Raw genomic sequence first — 19507 nt, 5'->3', positions numbered from 1 at the left:
AGAGATGGCTGGCTCCCCACTGAAAATAAGAGTTCCTCTGCAGGCCCCCCTGAGGGTTGTCACCGGGAGAACTGGCCTGCTCAGGGATGTGGTAGACATGTGACTTAGGGCCGGGCCCTTAAAGGCAAGAAGCCGTGATGTGCATCTCCTCACAGGCTAATCTATTTTGCTCCATCCTTTGGAGTGTGTGTGTGCATACTGGATGACCTAATCACTGTCCTGTGCTGGGTCATGCACATGGAGTTGCAGGTCTGACTCCTTCATTTCATAGGTAGGCAGGCTGAGACCTACACAGAGACGTGGGGGTGTCCAAGGTCACTATTTATAAGTTGCAGAGTTGGGTTTTCCCACACTTACTTGACTCAAAGACTTCACAGGGGCCCCCTCCCACTCCTCACACCCAGATGCACATTCAAGCGTCTTCACTTGCCTCTCCGTGAGCGGGTCTCCAGAGTGGGTCCGTGGGGAGACAAGCCCCCCATCACCCTTCAGCCACCACCCAGAGGGACGGCACGGTGCAGGGACAGTGACAGGGCAGAGAGCAACTTTTCGCGTACCCCCGCCAACGCGTCTGGTCCTTGTTTCATTTTTCGGGGGAATCCCTCCTGCCCTCAGCTGCTGGCGTTATGGGGCAAATGCCTTGAGTCACTGTCACCACAGCACTGGGAAGGTGACCACAGAGGGTGACCACAGAGGGTGACCACAGGGCTGGGAAGCTGTGGCTGTCTAGAAAACAGTTTCCTTTTGAATGTCTGTCTAGAAGTTGCTCCTCATACATAATCTGGTCCCATCTGCCCTCCCCAAGCTCCTTGCGGGTTGACTTTTCTAAGCTACGCTGTGACCAGGTCTCCCTGTGAGCCCACAGGGTGGCGTGCAAACCCCCCAGGGGGCCATTCAGGGAATGCGTCCTCAGCCCACTGTGGCCTCCGGGACACCTTTGCTCTTTTTGCTGCTTGGAACACTCCCTCCTTATTCTTTTATTTTTAAAAATGATTTATTTAAAAAAAAATTGCGGCAAAACATACAAAACATAAAATTTACCATTTTAGCCATTTTTTTTTAGCATTAAGCACATTCTCCATCACCACCATCCATCTCCAGAACTCTTCCTCTTACAAGCCTGAAACTCTGTCCCCATTAGACAGTGATTCCCCACCCCCTCCCCCTCCAGTCCCCTGGCAGCCACCATTCTATTTCTGTCTCTGTGAATTTTCCCACTCGAGGCACCTTCTAGGGGTGGGATCATACAGTACTTGTCCTTTTTAGACTGACATTTCACTCAGCATCATGTCTTCAAGTTTCATCCATGTGATAGTATGTGTCAGAATTTCCCTCCTTAAAAATGTTTTTTTAATGTTTATTCATTTTTTGAGAGACAGAGAGAGATAGAGAGAGAGGGATACACAGAATCTGAAGCAGGTTCCAGGCTCTGAGCTGTCAGCAAAGAGTCTGATGCGGGGCTTGAACCCACAAACCATGAGATCATGACCTGAGCTGACCCAGGTGTCCCTGAATTCCCCTCCTTTTTAGGGTTGAACAGTATCCCATTGTATGCACACACCAGATTCGTTGCTCTATTCCTCCATCCATGGATACTTCAGTTGATTTCACCTTTTGGCTATTACTTAATTTGTGGCCTGTGCAGCAGAAGGTCCTCTGTGTACTTGAGGAGCTGTGTGTGCTGTTGTTGTTGGGTAGAGTGTTCTGTGTTATGCCTGTTGTTCAAGCCCTCTATCCCTTACTTATCTTCTATGTGGTTGTTCTGCCCATTATTGAGATTGGAGAACTGAAGTCTCCAACCACTGCATTATTGTAGAATTGTTTATTTCTTCAAGTCTGTCTATTTCTGCTTCATATATTTTGGTGGTCTGTTATTAAGCACATAAATGTTTATCCTCATTCTTAAAGACTCTATTTAAATGCTACCTCCTCCGGCACCCTTGTCCCTGCCTCCCTCAGCCCAGGCAGAATAATTGTTGCCTGTGTGTTCCCTAACTAGTATACACTTCTATGTACCACATTCTGCTTTAATGAATCATTCCCATGTCTGTTCTTTCAGTTGGTTTGTCTTGAAGGACACAAGTTTTGTCTTATTTATGTTTGCATCTCCAGAATCTGGCACAGCAGGTGCCCAGTGAATGTTTGCTGAGTGGACATTTGTTATTGAATGTCACTGTTGTGTCACCTGTGTTGTTCCTGGGATAAACATAATTCATGCCAGAGGCTCTCAACATATCATTGCTTTTTGAATAAGTAACTTAGAGCCTTCAAGATACTTGCTCTTTTCTCTCAGTTGATGCATACCACCACCCTATGGGGGAGGGATAGCAGGGTTTACAGCTCCATTTTAGGTCAGAAAACTGAGAATCAGAGACTCAGACAGGCTGAGCATCTTGCTAGAGATAGAGATGTCATGTGGCAGACCTTGGACTTAAACCCAGCTTAGTCTGGCTCCTGATTAGGGCTCCTTTCCCTGTGCCAACTCCCTGGTCGGCTTCACTCCTCATGGCTGCCTTGGCTAGGATCATGGCCTCTGTGCAGGGGTGAGGCTGTCTGGCACACATGGGGGCTGAGCCTCTCTTCTCTTGGGAAGTTTCTAGTTTGCCTTTGGTCATGTTATGAGAAGTTCCAAGCAAGTCCATGAGATACACCTCATCAGATCCATTTTAGAAATGATGACTACTGAGCACCTTGCTCACTGTGGCACAGGTAGGATCTGGGCTTCCTTGACTGAAGTATAATGTGCGTGCCATTTGGCCTGAAGTACCCTGGGCCATCTTGGGATAATGAGGAGCTTTTTCTTATTTTGAAGTAAAATCTGTGTCAACTACCCTCCCACCCTCTCCCCTGCGGCCCTGAAGAGTGAACCTGTTCTCTCTGCTTCTGAAGCCCTTCCAGGGATCTGCTACAATGACTGTGTTCCCCTGAGTTTCTTCTTCCTCAGCCTGATTGGCCCCAGTGACTTCAAGCTCTCCCATTGGCTTTCCAGGGACCTGAAGTTCAGTCCCTTTCTCTTTGGGCCACCTCCTTCAGATGTGCTCTCAGCTGAGACTTAGTGACAAGAAGAACACACCCATAACAGATGCCACTGGGCTGGCAGGGAGAAAGACTTTGGAGGGCCCTCAAATGGCTTCCTCAGGTGGATGGGTATCTTGCTGTCAGGTAGAGAGCAGGGGGAGAAGGAAACGGAGCCTCAGTGTGTGTCATGAACAGAAGTAGAAGCTTGGCCCACAGCCATGGGCAAGCATGTAGGCTAGTAGGCTCCTGGTAGGCTCCAGTTCAGGTGAGCGCAACAGGCCTTGTGCTAATCCCAGGGTGAGCTACCTTAGGGGAGCACTGGACATACCCAGGCTGTTCCTCTTTGGTGGTTGGAGAAGGGTTTTGGATAGTGTTCAACAGAGTCCATAGCGTGGTCCTTGGGATTTTGGTGATCTGGAATTCTATTTATGGCCTCCTTCTCTGTTCCAGGGGTCCTCTAGAAATGGCTTGACTTACTAGTACATTGACTGGCCTAGATACTGAGGGGCAAACAAAAACAAGGGCTGACTAGAGAGGGTCCTCCTTTTCTTTTTTTTCTTTTCTTTTCTCTTCTTTTCTTTTCTCTCCCCTTCCCTTCCCTTTCCTTCTTTCCTCCCTCCCTCCCTCTCTTTCTTTCCTTCCTTCCTTCCTTCCTCTCTCCCTCCCTCCTTTCTTTCTTTCTTCCTTCTTTTTTTCTTTCTTTCTTCCTTCCTTCCTTCCTTTCTTTCTTTCTTTCTTTCTTTCTTTCTTTCTTTCTTTTTTTCTTTCTTTCTTTCTTTCTTCTTTCTTTCTTTTTCTGCCTTTCTGCCTTCCTCCTTCCTGCCTTTCAAGAGAATGAGCAGGAGAGGAGCTGAGAGAGAGGGAGAGAGTGAATCCCAAGTAGGCTCCCCACTGCCAGCATGAGCCCGATGTGAGGCTTGAACTGGCCCACAGAGAGATCATGACCTGAGCCAAGGTCAAGAGCCAGACACTGAATTGACTGAGCCATCTAAGTGTCCTCAGGCTTATTTTCTTGTACGTGATGATAATAGTTGCCTTACCTTATAAGATTGCTGGATATGTTTAAAAAGGCAATGCACGTGAGTGCTCTGTGCAATGCCTGACGCCATAAAGGGCAAGAACTGCAGGTGCACCTAGTACTTGTCTTACGAAGGCACCTGGTGGCTCACACTTCAGGGGACTGGGTGAAGTCTGTCACCATCATGCTCTGACAGCACTTGTGGGCTGAGAACTGGACAGGACAGCAGGACTGGTTTTAGTCCTGCTTCTAAATGGCTGTGTGACCTAGGGCAAGCTTCTTTCCCTCTCTGGGCCTCTGTTTTCTTTCCTGGTTGACGAAGGCCTTGGACTAGAAGATGTTTGAGGTCCTTTGGCCCACAGAAGCTGGGTGTCTGGGCCATGGACAGGGTGTTACTTTCTCATACTCTTGACTCTTTCCCTGGAGAAAGACATCTCCTTCCACTCCACCCTTTGCTCTGCTGGTTTTCTAGGCAGGCTCCACAAGATGGCATGCTGGAGGGGGGGTCCAGAACTCGGGGCTCTGAGGCCAAGAATGTCAGTTCCCCTTGCATGAGGTCAGGACCTGAGACTATTGCCTCCCCGCTGAATGCCCTGAAGACACCCCCAGGGAAGTGCTGCCGGGATTACTTTCAGGGTTCTTGCCCCCCCTGCCCTGGAGAGCCCAACCCATGTCCTCAAATCACAGGGAGAGTTCAGTATGGCCTGCCATGACACATGGCCAGAGGGCAGCCAAACAAGCCCTCCCGGCGGGCAGGTGATCCTCGGGGAGGGAACCAGGCCTGACTCAGAGCCTCGGCCTGCCAGTCCCTGCACCAGCTGCTCCCTGGGCCACACCACACAGACATCACCCTGTGGGGGAGGGGACCAAGCTGCAGGAAAGCGTGTCCCTGGCCCTGGAGCCAACGAGGGGAATGCAAGATCAGCCTGGCACCAACTGGCCTGAGAGAACAGCTGATTCTGCAGGGAAAGCTGAGATGAAGTCTCAAGTTCAAGACTGGCCTGTAGCCTCAGGACAGGGATTGCTGATGGTCTGAACCCTTGCCAAGGAGAGAGCTGGACTGGACCCTCTGAGGCCAAGCCCCTAACCCCACCCTCCTGCTGTCTGTTTCACCTTCACTTGGTTCCTTCCCTTCTTCAGGACCTGACTTCCCTGTCTGGGGTAAATATTAAGAGAACAAGTTTTGTGGTGTCTTTACTTAAAATTTGGGGCTGTTCCTTCAGCCTTTAATGGAAATGTTACTCTGAAGGGTAAATATATGCTGTGTAATTATGTGCTACAGTGGACAGTCTCTCTCTTCACCACAGACTCACCTGTTCTCACCATGTCCTGTGTCTCAGCTGGTCCCTATTCCCCCATTTTCTAGAAGGAAAATTCCCTTCATGTTGGATTATAGAGAATGACAATCTGGTCATTCAATGTATAGTTGAAGAGGTCTGGACTGACCAAGAAGGCCTAATTTCTAGTTCCAGCTCTACTGGTAGTGTCTTGAGCCATTCTCTTCCCCTTCTGGCCTCAGTTTCCCTTTTTGTAGTGTGAGGTGTTTCTTTCCAGTTTAGTCTCAGTGTCTCTAATTTCTCCTGGGAAATTTAACCCTCCTCGCCCCATGCCCCATCCTTCACTTTGTCTCACAAACGGGTTAAATGGGAATGTCTGAGAAATGGAACATTTCAGTAGGAGACCAGCCCAGGACAATGAAATCTCTAACCTCTAATGCAATTCAAGAATTGCTGCCCCCGCCCTGTTTGCAAAAAAGATGAGGTGCCCAGTTTCTATGGTGCTTCCCGCCCTCCCACCATACACATACACACAGCAGTGGGGAGGGAAGCAGGGGCTTTTGCAAAATGTTTGTCCCTGAATGAAAGTCAAGCAGAAAACTGTGCTTGGCTCCAGGTCGTGCTGGGATTCTCTTTGTGGAAGAGTCATACCTTATTTTTCCATTGACCTCGAGATTGTTAAAGGGGATTCCAGAAGCTTCATGTGAGCAGTGAGGACCGGGTATCCTGGGGCCGCCGGCCAGTAAGGCGTGCTCTCTGTGTCGGCTGCCACCACCTGCTGACTGGGAGCTGGCCGAGGCGGCTTGGGGCCCTCATGGCATCCCAGGTCATGTGAGCGACTTACCAGGAAGCCGCTGCTCATCTGTCAAGCATTCGGGTGGGAGCCTTTGCCACGGAGCTGTCAGCATGCCTGTATCAAATGGGTTCACCTGCATGTGCCAGTGGTGGCCCTCCTGGCTGTCCTGTCACCCTGCTCTGTGGCTGACAGACACCCATAGCCATATCTCTTGTTTGTGCTGCCAACAGCCTGGGTGCTTGCTTGAGCAGCTGGGCTTTTAGCTTGTTGCCGTAGGGAACCCGATACTTTGGCCGCTGAGGAGCTGAGCTCTGAACAGTGAGCAGGAGACAAGGGGGAAGAACTTTCTGGATGCAAACTTGCATGGGAAGATTCATAACAAATTTGGGCAATACAAATTAAACCAGTTTGCGTAGACTAGATCAAAGGTTCCTATGCATATGATCACAAACCTGTGATGATTTGCGAAGAATGTTCACTCTTCACAGCAAAATGGGGAAAATGAAGCTAATAGAATGAATTTTGTAAAACTAATGTAGCTTGAGGAATTTTTCTTCATTTTTAAGGGATATATTTTCTTTTTAAATAAAATGTGTATTTATTCTTGAGAGAGTGCAAGTGGGAAGGGGCGGAGGGAGGGGAGACAGAGGATCTGAAGTGGGCTTTCCACTGACAGCAGTGAGCCCGATGTAGGGCTCTGACTTATGACCATGAGATCATGACCTGAGCTGAAGTCAGATGCTCAACTAACTGAGCTACTCAGCTGCCCCCTCCTTGCTCTTTTTTTAATGTTAAAACGTTTCTTTCTTATAAAATGTTGGTGATACTAGATGGTAGTTAGTTTTTAAAAACATACCTACTTGATATGTCAATCCTCTGTCATTAAGAAAATTATTTTTACTGATGGATGAATTCCAAAGATCTAGGAACCAGCATACTCTCAGAGGACTTATGAATAGAAGATAATGAAAGAAAAAGGCAGGAAGTGGAAGATCTTAGTCTATAAGTGGCAAGTGACCATGATTGTTTTGCTCCCTGTGGTAAGCTCAGCCTCTAGCACATGGGTCAGTAAAATGTTTTTGTTTTGTTTTTCCTGGAAAGGGCCTAGTAGTAAATATTTGAGGCTTTGGGGGCCATACTACCTCTGTCACAACTGCTTGACTCTGACCTTATAGCAGGAAAGTTTCCCTAGACAACATGTAAATGAGTGTTGGGGCCGTGTTCCAATAAAACTTTATTTACAAAAAACCTGTGAAGGGCCTGATTTGGCTCAGGGGTCACATCTTACCCCAGTTTTAGAACAATGCCTAGTATCTAAACAAGTATTCTACAAGCATTTCTAGTGGGCAAAAAGGAAACATTGCAGGGGGCTGAGGTAGGATTTCAGAAAGATCAGTGTGGTTGGCTGGGTAACAGGGGAAACTCGAGGTGGAGCCCAGGCCTGGAGTGTTAGGGGTTCAGCCTGCAGCAGGCAGGAGGCAAGGAAGGACGGAAGGCATGGGAATGGTTGAGCCTGTGTGATGAGGGTATGTTTAAAGAGGAAGGAAAGGTCACAAATAGGTGGAAATACAGTCCCAATTTCTTCAACTATGCCTCTCAAGCTGCAAACCACGCTTCTAGAACTCAGAGCCTTATTTGATCTTAAATTTAAAAGCTTGGCTCTTCCAAACCACACTCTTGGCTTTCAAGACTGTTTTTGCTATGACTTTCCAGAGCCCACTCCAAAAGCCAAGAATTTGATTCTTTGCTTTTTCTTTACATCTCAGCCATGCCAGCTTTGCTCAGAGGCATAAGTCCTGTATGTCTCAGCCTCCTGACTTTGCTTTAATGGGAGAGGGGTGTGCATAAAAGAAAGAGAGAGAACAAGAGAATGAAGATGTACTTGTTAACTTATCAGAGTATTTTTCTGCCATATTTGGTACTAATCAGAGGCAGGAAGGTCTGGGGAGGGCGCTGCTCTTGGTGAAGGCACGCTCAGTTGTTTTTGGACACCCGCAATGAGGAGGGGCGTTCAGTCAGGATGTTGGGGGACACTTGGAATTGCTGCCCAGGCTTACCCCAGGGGCAAGTCTAGCTGGAGAACTGTGGAGGGAGCTGCGAGGAGTTCTCTAACAGTGGGTAGAGCCAGAAAACCTGAAGTGTAACCTTCAAAACATGAAGTCACATATGCCCTCTGGCTCTACGCAACCATCAGTCTTTCTGTCTCTATAGTATAATTTACCTACTCTGGGCCTTTCATATTAATGGATTTTCATATGTGGTTTTTTTTTGTCTCTGGCTTCTTTCATTTAGTACCTGTTTTGAAGGTTCATCCATGTTGTAACATTTATCCTAACTTCATTGCTTTTGATTGCCAATGCTAAATAATATAGAAGATATGCTACATTTTATTTATCTATTCATCAGTCGATGGACAATTATTTGTGTTGTTTCCACTTTTGGGATATTATTAGTAATTAGTTGCTGTGAACATTGGTGCACAGGTTTTTATGTGGAGGCATGTTTTCCGTTGTCTTGGGTGTATAGCCGCGAGTGAGATGGCTGAAGGATGACTTCTCTGATCTTACACACCCCCCTTCACACGCCCTACTCTGACCACGGTGGGGCTCTACTCCCCCACTCCTCGTCCATACTTTAAAACCCCAGTGCTTTGTCCACACTACTGTATCCCCTGAGAAGTTCCTTCCTCCTATCCTTTGGGGTTCAAATCCTAAAGGTCCAGCCTAACTATCACTTCCTCCATAAAACCTTCTTCTAATGCCTCTTACAGAGAGTCATGCAACCTCACTTGTCTGCCATATAACATTAGGCCTCTTGGTTTGGGATTACAGTTATTTTGTGTCTAGGTTTTTTTTTTAATGTTTATTTCTAAGAGACACAGAGACACAGAGAGACAGAGCACGAGCAGGGGAGGGCAGAGAAAGAGGGAGACACAGAATCCGAAGCTGTCGGCCCAGAGCCCCACATGGTGTGCTTAAGTCATATTCCCTTCTCACATATATTACACCTCCAAGCTTCATCTAGACTCTAGTTTTAGTTTACTTTAATATTCCAAGTGCTTTGCACACAGTAGACTCTGCATAAATGTTTGAACAGTAAACATTCAATGTGTTCTGTTATTCAATGCCTTTAAGATGGTATTTCTACACCTTATATAGATATCAGGACTGCAAACGCCCCTTTCATCTTCTCAGAATGAAGACTCACTCTCCGAGCATCACCTGGGGCATAAGGCTGAGCTGCCTTCTCTTCCTCTGTTCTCTTCCTTTTGTCTCCAGTCTGACAGGGACATTCAGCCTCATCCTCACATTTCCAGTTAAAATCTAACGAGTTCCTCTGAAAAACAGGGTAATGCTTTTTGGATCCTGACTTCCTTGAGCATTGTTCATGACTTTGAAATTTATAAACATAGACATCTGTCTTCCCAGATGACCTACTGAATCATATTCCCCTAGAATGCAAAACTAAATTAGATGTTAAAAGGATCAGAAAGTGAAATGGACTAGATGATTTCTTGCCCTGTGCAAGGTAGGTGCAGGCCCTACAAATGGTCATCTGGTCTCAGAATGAACATTTCTAGTAACAGGTGCATATCTCCCAAGGCCACCTGGAGGGTAAGGAAGTTTTTCTTCACATGGAAGTAAAATCTTCCATTCTGCAGCTCTCTACCTTTGTGGCCCAGCCCCGTGGGGCCCCTCAGACCATCTCTACTCCTGTTCTATCTCAGCCTTTCAAGTTTTGAAATAGGACTGTGGCTTCTGTGTTTGTTCTCACCTAGATAGAATAGCTCCATTTCCTTCAGGAAGTACTCAGTACTTTAACAGTAGAAACAATAAATCATAAACAATCCATTAGTGATAATGTATACTTTCAAGTAAGAAAAATACCAATAATATTACAATAAGAAGGACAAGATTAAAATCATAACCTCTACTATCCAATGATTGAGCATTTAGCTTATGCTGGGCATTGTGCCCATGGGATTAACTTTTTTTTTTTACCTCGAAAATAGCCATATGAGGTAAGAACTACTGATTCCCACCTGACAAATAAGGAAAGTGAGACTCAGAAAGACTAAGTACTCTGTCCCATAGCTACTGATGGAGGTGGGTTTCGAACCCAAGCATGTCTTCTTGAGTCAAGGTCTAATTTCCACGGGCACAGCCTTACTATAGGGTTCTGCCACGTAACAGTGACCTTTTCCAGAGAGCTGGCTGCTGGCCTCTTCCTTCCATGGTTGAGAGGAAGAGCAGGAGATGGAGGGTCAGGAGATAAGGTTCCGGTGTGGTGTAAATCTGCATGAAGTCCCCTCCTTGCGTGAATGTCAAAAATGGCATCTGCAAAACAAGGATGTTAAACTAGATGATCTGTGAAGTTGTTATTGCCTTGTGATCTGAACACTCCAGCCTTTCTTAATATGCGCTAAACTCTTAACTTCTGGGCCTTCGAGGCTTCGGTCTCCTTGCCTGGAGGTTTCTTTCATCTCTACTGCTTGACTAATAACACATCTTCTGAGACCCGGTTTGAATATTGCTCTCTCTGCGCGGCCTCTCCCGAACCCAGTGAAGGTTGGCCCGCTCCTCCCTCTTCCCTAGACACTGGTCCAAGTGACTGTTCTAGAACCTGTGACTGTTCCCCAGATGGACAGTGAACTTCTCAAGGACAATGACTTGTTTGTTCCCAGTGACCTCAGCACTGAGCACAGAGGACATGTGTCTTGGAGGGACTCCTGGATGGCCCTGCTGGTGCTGTTTCACCAGCACATCTGCTAGATGGCGCTGCAGCCCATGGGAATGTGCCCCGCGTCCAGGCAAAACCGCAGGTCCTGCCAGAGGAGGCCGCAGCCTCCGGCCAAGCTGGGAGATCGCTTGGCCAGAAGCCCAGGAAAAGTACAAGTTTCCATTCCTCACTGCCTCCCCCTCCCCCATCTGCTCAGTGTTGAGTGCTACTAGGACTGAACCCTCTGTACTTCCCATTGCTTGAGGGGTAGGAAGGCGGAGGATGCTCTCTTCTTCCCTCCCCTGCGCCTCATTGCAGGCGGAATTTAGGCCACTCCTTTCCTCCGTCTTTGGACTGTTCCAGGTTTATTGTTCAGTGTACTAATGATCTGCTCTTTTTTGCCATAGGAGAGGAAAGATACAGTTTGGCTTTTCATGATAATATTTCCGGACCAAATGAACCCCTGCTTCTGATCCTCTTTCTCTTTGTTCAGCTTTGTTCAATTCTTTTTAGGTTTCTCTGTTCTCTGTCTTCTTTCCACCGCTTCGTGAGTCAGCACACCCTGAGCACACCTCTGCAGAGGGGAGGCAGGTGGGGCAGTGATCAAAGGCACCGGAGCCGGCTTGCCTGGTTTGATTCTTGTTCTTGCTGCTTCCTTGTATGACCTCGCATAGGTGACTCAGTTTCCTCATCTGTAAAACAGGGGTTGTTGTGATGATTAAATGAGTTCTTAGTGCCTTATTTTACAAGGGGCTGATAAACACTGAGTGCTACCAAGTGCTTGTTAAGGAAACTTCCAGTTGGCATTCCCGTGCTCCCCGCGGAACGTACCTTGCAGGGGTTCGGTTAGCCTCGCTGTCTCATCCTTAGCCTCCGGAAGAGTGCTTGGCGGATGAGAGAGAGTTAATTTAAGTTTTTGGAAGAACCAGTCTCTTTTGTTTCTCCTTCATGATAACAGCAAACTAAAATTATGCTATAGAATATCTTTTACCTATTTAAACTGGTTAGGATTTAAAATCAATAATATTTAGTGTTGACAAGAGCATAAAATGGGTGCTTTTATTTATTTCTGGTGGAGCGTAAAATGGTAGAATCTTTCTGGAAGGGAATTTGACAATATGTAGAAAAAGCCTGGAAGAAGGTTGGCTCAGTTAATTCCACTGTCATTTGGTAAAAAAAAAAAAAAAAAATCAAGTGTTTAGATATGCACAGAGTGTTAAGTACAAAGGTGTTCAGAACAGCAGTATTTATTCTATTGAAAAATCAGTAATGGTTTAACAGAAATACTGAAATGGTTAAATAAATGACATGCCCATGTGGTGAGATACTAGACAGCTATTAGATCATCTCCTCTGGGGGAGTTAATGAGGTGGGAAAATACTCCTGATACTGCTTAAATGGTAAGAAGCGATCTACAAAACTGAGTGCGTGACATGGGTACATTACTTAACCTCTTCGGTCCCAACTTCCTTATCTATGAAATTACAACAGTAATGGCGCCTATCTCTTAGGATTGTTACAAGGCTTACAAAAGTATTTCTTTAACAAAGTTTAAAAGATTGTATTAGTCAGGGCATGGCAGTAAGGGCTCAATAAACATTAGCAAGTGTCACAGAACTTGTCCAAAGAGCAAGACTCGAAGGAAATGTAGCAGTGATATTAGTGGTTGATCTTGGGTGATGGGATTATAGGAGTTTTGATTTTCTTCTTTATAAAATAAAATATATGTAGAGCAGCTGATAAAATGCTGGATGACAGTAGGTGCTCAATAAAAGGTAGCTAGCATTATTCCAGTCTTCTTTATTTTCTGTCCCTTTTACGTAATGAACATGTATTACTTTAAAGCTATTTAATATAGCCACGACACTAGTTCTTTATATTCGTTAATTAATTAACTAACCATGACTTAACATGCACTGTCCTTCAGGCTTTGAGACAGCCACTTCGGCTCTGTGGTGAGGACACTGACCGTGACCCTTTTCCCTTCAGTGGCAAGCTCAGTGCCACCAACTCAATTCTGCTTGCATCATCTTCTTTTTAAGACTGTCCCAAATATTTTTTCCCTGTGGCCGTCATTTTTGTGATAACACGTTCCTTCTATGACTCAGTAGTTTTCTCTTTTGCCATTTGCTCCTTAGACTTTCCTTTTTCACAGCAAATTCCATGACTATCTTAACTGCCTTCCCCCGATTTTATCCCACACCAATACTTTCCTTTCCTATCCAAAACAAATAATGATTCTTCTCTCCCTTGTAAATGAAGTCAAGATTTTTGATATTAATCATTTCAATCTCTTTTAAGTCCAAATAAAAAGTATATGAGTAAGTCGGGATTACAAACCAGAGAGGAAAGGATGACTAATTTGATGAAAGATATTGAGAAATGTAACCAACTATTTTGGAAAAAAAAAAAGAGAGATTCCTATGGCATACCGCACAACAAATAAATTCCAGATGCATTAAAGAGTCTTAGCTAGTGAAACCTGAAGATATTGGTGACTATCTCATCTCAGAGTGGGGGAAAACTTACTAAAGACTTAAGATGTGCAAAGGCATATTTCTGTATCTAAAGAAACATAAAATCTTTTCTAACTCAAAGTCCAAAACAAAGTGGCAAACACAAACATTTACAAGATGTGTGGCAAAAGTAGATGATCCTCAAGATAGAAAAAGACTTTACAAATCAATGGGAAAATATGTCTAAGTCAACAGAAAAATGGGCAAAGATAAGTTGAAAGACAAGTGACAGGCCAGGGGGAAAAATCCATAGTGTGTAGAACAGGTCAAGTACTAATAAAGTATTAATAGTGTAAAACACTCCTCCAGATCAATATGAAAAAAGACAACAGAAAACCAGCAGAGGCTGTGAACGGGCACACCACTGAGGCACAAATAAAAGTGACCAACAAAGATATAAAGAGATGCACAGTCTCACCAATAACCAGGGAAATGTAACTCTTTTTTTTTTTAAAGTCCCCTTCCCACCTCACAAATTGCCAAAAATCAAAAGTTAAAAAACGCCAAAGTAGGAGTGCGTGTGAGGGAAGCAGTCACCTTCTTAAGCTCTCACTGCTGAGATGATATAAATGAGCAAGGTCTACAGGAGGGCAATTTGACGTAAATTTTTTAAATATTGGTCCTTTTTAGTTAGCAAATTCAGCTTCAAGAGACATAGTCTCAGAAATACTATACATGTGCACAGAGATGTGTGTAAAAAGTGCTGATTGCTCACTGTTGTAACAGGTGAAGGAAAAGGGAGTCGTGTATTGTGGAGCACACTTACAGAAGTGTGCACAAATGTATGCGTGAGGATTGTCACCGTAGTTTTGGAAGGACTTGGGAATTCCTCAGATGTCTAATAAGAGGAGATCATGTAAATAGATTATGTGCATCCACTTAATGGAATACTACCAGCTTGTAAAATGAATGAGGTCAATCTATATGTGTAGACATGGAGAGATATGCATAATAATAATTAAAAAACCTGATAATGGCCATAATTATTACTTTAAGAAGCAGATTGCAGGACTGTAAGTGACATCTGATCCCACTTATGTAAATCAAACTATGGGCCCTGCAATCCAGCTGTGCGCCTTCACTTGGGTGGGAGGGGGATGGAAGGGGAATAGGAGGGGGTGGTTGGGGAGCAGGAGGGGGATGGGAGGGGGGCTGAAGGGGCCCTGCTGATGGGACCCAGCAGGAACTGCTGGTAAAGCTGAGCGGTAGCCCCCGTTCTACCATGCCCTGCTTTTCACAAGTTACTGCCAGGGGAGGGCTCTTGCCCGAGCAGTCTTCCTTCACCAGTCCGCTGGGTAGACTATGGACTCCTTTGCCTTTTTAAGTGGGTTTAAGGTATGACAGGACCCTCTTATCAAATTCTGAAGGTTTTTTCCCTAGGAAATGAATGGAATGGTCACTATTTCTCCATAAGAGAAGAAGGACAAACCAGTAAATGCTCCCAGAAGATCTTGGGCTCTGTACCAGGAGATCTTTTCCAACAATGATATTGGATTCTAAGTGGGCCAGGCAGGAGGATGCTCTGTGCCAGAAGGAAGGAGAGAGAACAAATGACCATGAGTCTGTGAGATCTGTTTGGACGGCCCTTTCTCTCAAAGTCTCTGTCTCCTGAAATGAGAAAATCTGCTTCTTTGTGGTTCTATCCTAGGTTGATTGCACTCAGGCTTGTCTTCCTAAAGAACATTTTAGAAACTCAAAGACAGTGTCCTGTTTTCTGTGTCAGTGTTGTGGTGTTGAATCCCCCTGTCACTCAAGGGGTTCAAATAGAGGCCACAGTACTATTTTAGAGGAGCCGATAAGGAGATCCCCATTGGTGAGTGGTTGTCCTGGTTGATCCCACTAACCCATGGTTCCTTAGAATTCTCTTAGATTATATGAAGCTAAGATCACTGGTGAAGGGCTATATTCATTTTCATCATCCACTTGTCCCTGTGGCCTTTTTCTCTGTGAGTTGCCTAATGGTCTCAGCAAATGTGAATAGAGAAGGAATCTGTAAATGAATGGGCTGCGGAGATACAAGCAGTCCTGGTAGTGGTGAGGCCCTCAGTGGCTTTGTGGTGCTTGACCTCGAAATGGGAATAATTCTTCTGAGTGATGATCCTCATGGAGAGACCTTTCCCTCTTTTGAGTTGGGATGAGTATGGCTCTGAATTTATATGTGTTTCTATAAACTGCTAGTGAATGAGAGGTAAAAAATAAAACCCACTAGTTGGGGGCTTTGTAAGAAACTAGATGGTTGGGGCGGCCACATGGGTGATAACGGAGGACCATAGCAGTCTGGTTCTCTGTTAGTTCGGTGGTTCTACTTTGAAGAAAAAGATCGTTGATTATCATCTGAATGTCTTATTTCCCATTTGGATTCCCTTTAATTACTCAGAAGATAAAGAATATTCTAAAAAAGTATACCAAAACACAGTGTTCTGGATTTTCTTTCTCTGAACTACTTAAATTTCATTTTCCTGAATAAATAATACTTTTCCTCAGGTGTCATAATTTTTGTACACTGGTTATATTTTTCAACATGTTTCATAGTAATTGAATAATTTTGAGATGTGAGGAGAGCAAAAGAAGACAATATATATGTGCAGATGATTAGAAACTCGTATTTTAACAAATTGGCATGGTACTTAAAACAAAACAAAACAAAAACTCCCAGTTATTTACTTGTGTGGCCTTGGTAGAAATTCAGTCCTAAGGATTTTACACTTGATCTTAGCCAAAAGGCCGAGAAGCGATTCAGTCCTAAGGATTTTAAAACACTGACAAAATAACCCTTTCTTCTGCTCTTTTGAGCCCATCTCCTCCTGCCTTGTAAGGAACTATAGGTAACATTTTCTTTTCTGTATATTCAATGATTCTGTCTCAACTGGATCATCCCTTTGATGTAATGATGTAAGCCCTTTCCTATTTAGAAAGCATCTAATGTTCCACATTCCACACCAGTACTTCCCATCTCTTTCCTCTCCTTTTACAACTACATGCCTCCAGAGAGTTGTCTACACTTGCTGCCCCGTTTCCTCACCTCCCACTGGGCCCTCAGTGCTTCCACTCTAACTTCTGGCCCCACCAGTTTACCAAAACCATCCTTAGTAAGGTCAGCAGGCATTTCCACTACACTGCATCCAGTGGGCATTTTCAGTCCTCACTTAACTCTCCTCTGCAGCACTTGACACTGTTGACAATTTCATCTTTCCGAAACCCTCCTCCAGCGATTTCTGAAGTGAGACTCTCCTGGTTCTTCCTTCACTTTGCAGGCTGGCGAGCAATTCTTCATCTCCCTTCCCTTTCAATGTTGGTATCCCTCAGCTTCTCATCTGAGGCCCTTTTCTCCTTTTCATTTCACACTGTCTTCCTCAGTGACCGCATTTACCAATCTTTTGAAAAGCAACTTTAACTTATTTGTCCCCACTCTGACTGTCTCCTTTGAGCTCTGGATCTGAATATCCAACTGGCCACTTGCTTTGGCTTGGATATCTCAATGGTTCTTCAAAGTTGTGTGCCCAAGACTGAACTCATAATCTTGCTCTAGCCATCCCTAATCTGTTTCTATCTAAGTGAATGCACCTCTAATCCGTGTGTTTTCACAAGTCAGGAAACTAGGTTCGTCCTTAACATCTCCCTCTTGTCAGGTTTTTTTTTGGTGTGTGTTAATATCTCTTGAAGTATCCTCTCCATCTTTGCTACATAAAGGTATAAAGTAAAAGGGGCTACTTTGAAAGAGAGTGAGCGCACCATTGTTGGCTTTATCCAAGCAGAGACTGGTTGGTCACTTGGCATGAATGATACAGTAGGGGCTAGATGCCTAGGTGACTGTGAGTATTCACACATCTCTCACTTGAGTGTAGGGTGAGGGCTCAGCCCTTCTGTCTCTTGGATGACCCTTTCTCTTGCTTGTGAAGCCTCTACTCCATGGAGCCTGTAAAGCTCTTTGAGGCCATGAGGTTAACTTCTAACCAAAGTTCCACTTAGGAAAGGCCTGAGTTCCTCAGAGCTGTGAAGGTCCCCAGGCAGCATTCAGTTCAGATGGGAAAGTTGAGGCTCACAGATCAGGGCAGGGACTTTCTCTAGGTTAATGTGAGCCAGTGGCAGAGCTGGGGCTAGGATCCAGCCTTTTGATTTCCAATGCTTTATCTTCCCATTAACCCCTATTGGCCCTCATTAGCCCACTCTGTCTCATTTAAGGCTGGTGAGTAATAATTTGCACCAGACCCTGTCAGATGATAAATTAGACCTCTCAAGTAGGAAGGATGCTTCAATGCTGCTCTTGGCTTGGGTGTCAAAAGACAAGAACTATTTGTTTGAGACACAAACAAGGAGACTGGAGACAGAGTAACAATGTGGGGACAAGGTCCTAGTGGATGCTTTATTTGTTCACCCTCATAGTTAAGGACTTTAAGTTCAGGCCCATAACTGTGGAGGATGTCTCCTGGGGTGGGCGAGGGCAATATTAGAATCTGTGGTTGAGGGGTATGCAGTTTAAAAAAGGATATTCCATATCATCACATAATTTTATGTCAGGAAAACACAAAATAGCTAACAGATTCTTAGTGAACACTCCAGGGAGTAAAGCTTGATGAAATCTTCATGGTTGATAGGGTCACACAAAAGATATGGTGTTCTAAATTAAAGCATTCTAAATTAGCCCTAAGGGTAGCCTACATGATGGCCAAAAAATCTGAATCTCTCAAAAACAACACAGACTAACTAGAAGGATAAATAAAACTGCACAATAACCATGTCTTCAGTGTAACTAGAAGAAAGAGGATGCATACATTTCAAATTTACCCAAAAGTAGATTAAGAAACACCAACTTGCAGTAAATTAACTTTCATGCTTTGCCCACTGGCTTCACAAAGAACAAGGACAGTAGGGAAAATGTTACATGGAGAGTGAAGTGGGTAGATACTGACAAACCCATGCTTGATCTAAAATCACTGCCAGAGAGGGAGAGTCTATCCTAAGTCAGAAAATACTGAAAAAGAGTCCTTGTGTATCTGAGCATTTGCTATAAGAAAGGAATGTAAAATTGTATGCTATTTAAGGGAGCAGTTTTCAAAAGATATTGCTACTGAGGAAAAAGAAAGTTAAAGGGTAGGGAGAGATGGTTTTTGGTAATTTAGTGGCAATCATGAAAAGAAGCAAAGGAGAAATTTTAGTGTTTTGCAAATAAGAGAGAACACTAAAATTTGGAAGACACAATATTTCTGCCCAACCTCAAAGAATAAAAGCCATCTTTAAAGATATTATGCTTTAATATGTGAGCGTAAAAGGGAACAAGTGAATTAGGGATCTAAGAGAAATGGTTGAATTCAGGAAAGAAATGTAAGCAAAAGACAAAAGCATATCAGAAATCAAGATCAAGTGTCCTTGGGCACTTTTTCAGGTTCACAAGAAAGAATAGATTAAAATAAAATCATAATTAGGGAAATGCAAGAAAGGCAAGGAAACAATCAAAAGAATAAAAGCAAGATAAAGTGAAAATCAAAAAGGGTTAAAGAAAACACGGCTGAAATGGTAGACAGGAAAAGTAGAAACAACATATATATAATTGGAGTAACTTAAGAGGATAATTCCAGAAGATTTTATGGAAATAAAAGATCAGGATCTACATATTGAAAGGGCTCACTGGGTATCTGGTAAAATTTACTCATAAACATCAACTCTATGACATACTCTAGTATAACTGTTAGACTTTACTTTTTTAAAACTTTCTACTTATTTTTGAGAGAGAGGGAGAGAGACAGAGAACAAGTTGAGGAGGGACTGAGAGAGGAAAACAGAGGATCAAAAACAGGTCCTGGGCTCCGGGCTGACAGCAGAGAGCCTGATGTGGGGCTCAGACTCACAAACTGTGAGATTATGACCTAAGCCAAAGTTGGACGCTTAACCAATTGAGCCGTCCAGGTAACCCCCCTTATTGTTAGACTTTAGACAAAGAGAAAAGACTCCAAGCAAAAAAAAAAAAAAAAAAAAAATCAAAAGATGTATAAGAATAAGAATTAGAATTGAAGTTCTTTGCAGCAATACATAAGTAATACATATAGATTTTTACATATTGCAAAGAAGTCCAGCTTCCTTGCAGTACCAGTAGTTTAAAACTGAAGAGCAAGTTTGCCTTGAAAGGCTCTCAAGTTGAATAACATTAAAATCATACTGACGTAAT

At 44.2% G+C, this 19507-nt stretch overlaps 1 long non-coding RNA gene across 2 annotated transcripts; it reads right to left on the bottom strand.

Moving 5' to 3' along the window:
• Window positions 1–9135: 9135 nt before the first annotated feature.
• LOC115276613 lies at window positions 9136–10734 on the bottom strand. Of its 2 annotated transcripts, none has more exons than XR_003902028.1 (2): window positions 9884–10734; window positions 9136–9445 (listed from the first exon to the last, which is right to left on the bottom strand). It is a non-coding gene; the product is annotated as an uncharacterized LOC115276613 (long non-coding RNA). The 2 variants fall into 2 exon arrangements; XR_003902029.1 differs by having other exon boundaries at window positions 10280–10734.
• Between the last annotated feature and the right edge of the window lie 8773 nt (window positions 10735–19507).

The sequence above is a fragment of the Suricata suricatta genome, chromosome 13, assembly GCF_006229205.1.
Source record: "Suricata suricatta isolate VVHF042 chromosome 13, meerkat_22Aug2017_6uvM2_HiC, whole genome shotgun sequence".
NCBI classification, from domain to species: Eukaryota; Metazoa; Chordata; class Mammalia; order Carnivora; family Herpestidae; genus Suricata; species Suricata suricatta.
The sequence above is the reverse complement of the archived record's forward strand: the minus strand, read 5'-3'. Positions and strand labels throughout refer to the sequence as shown.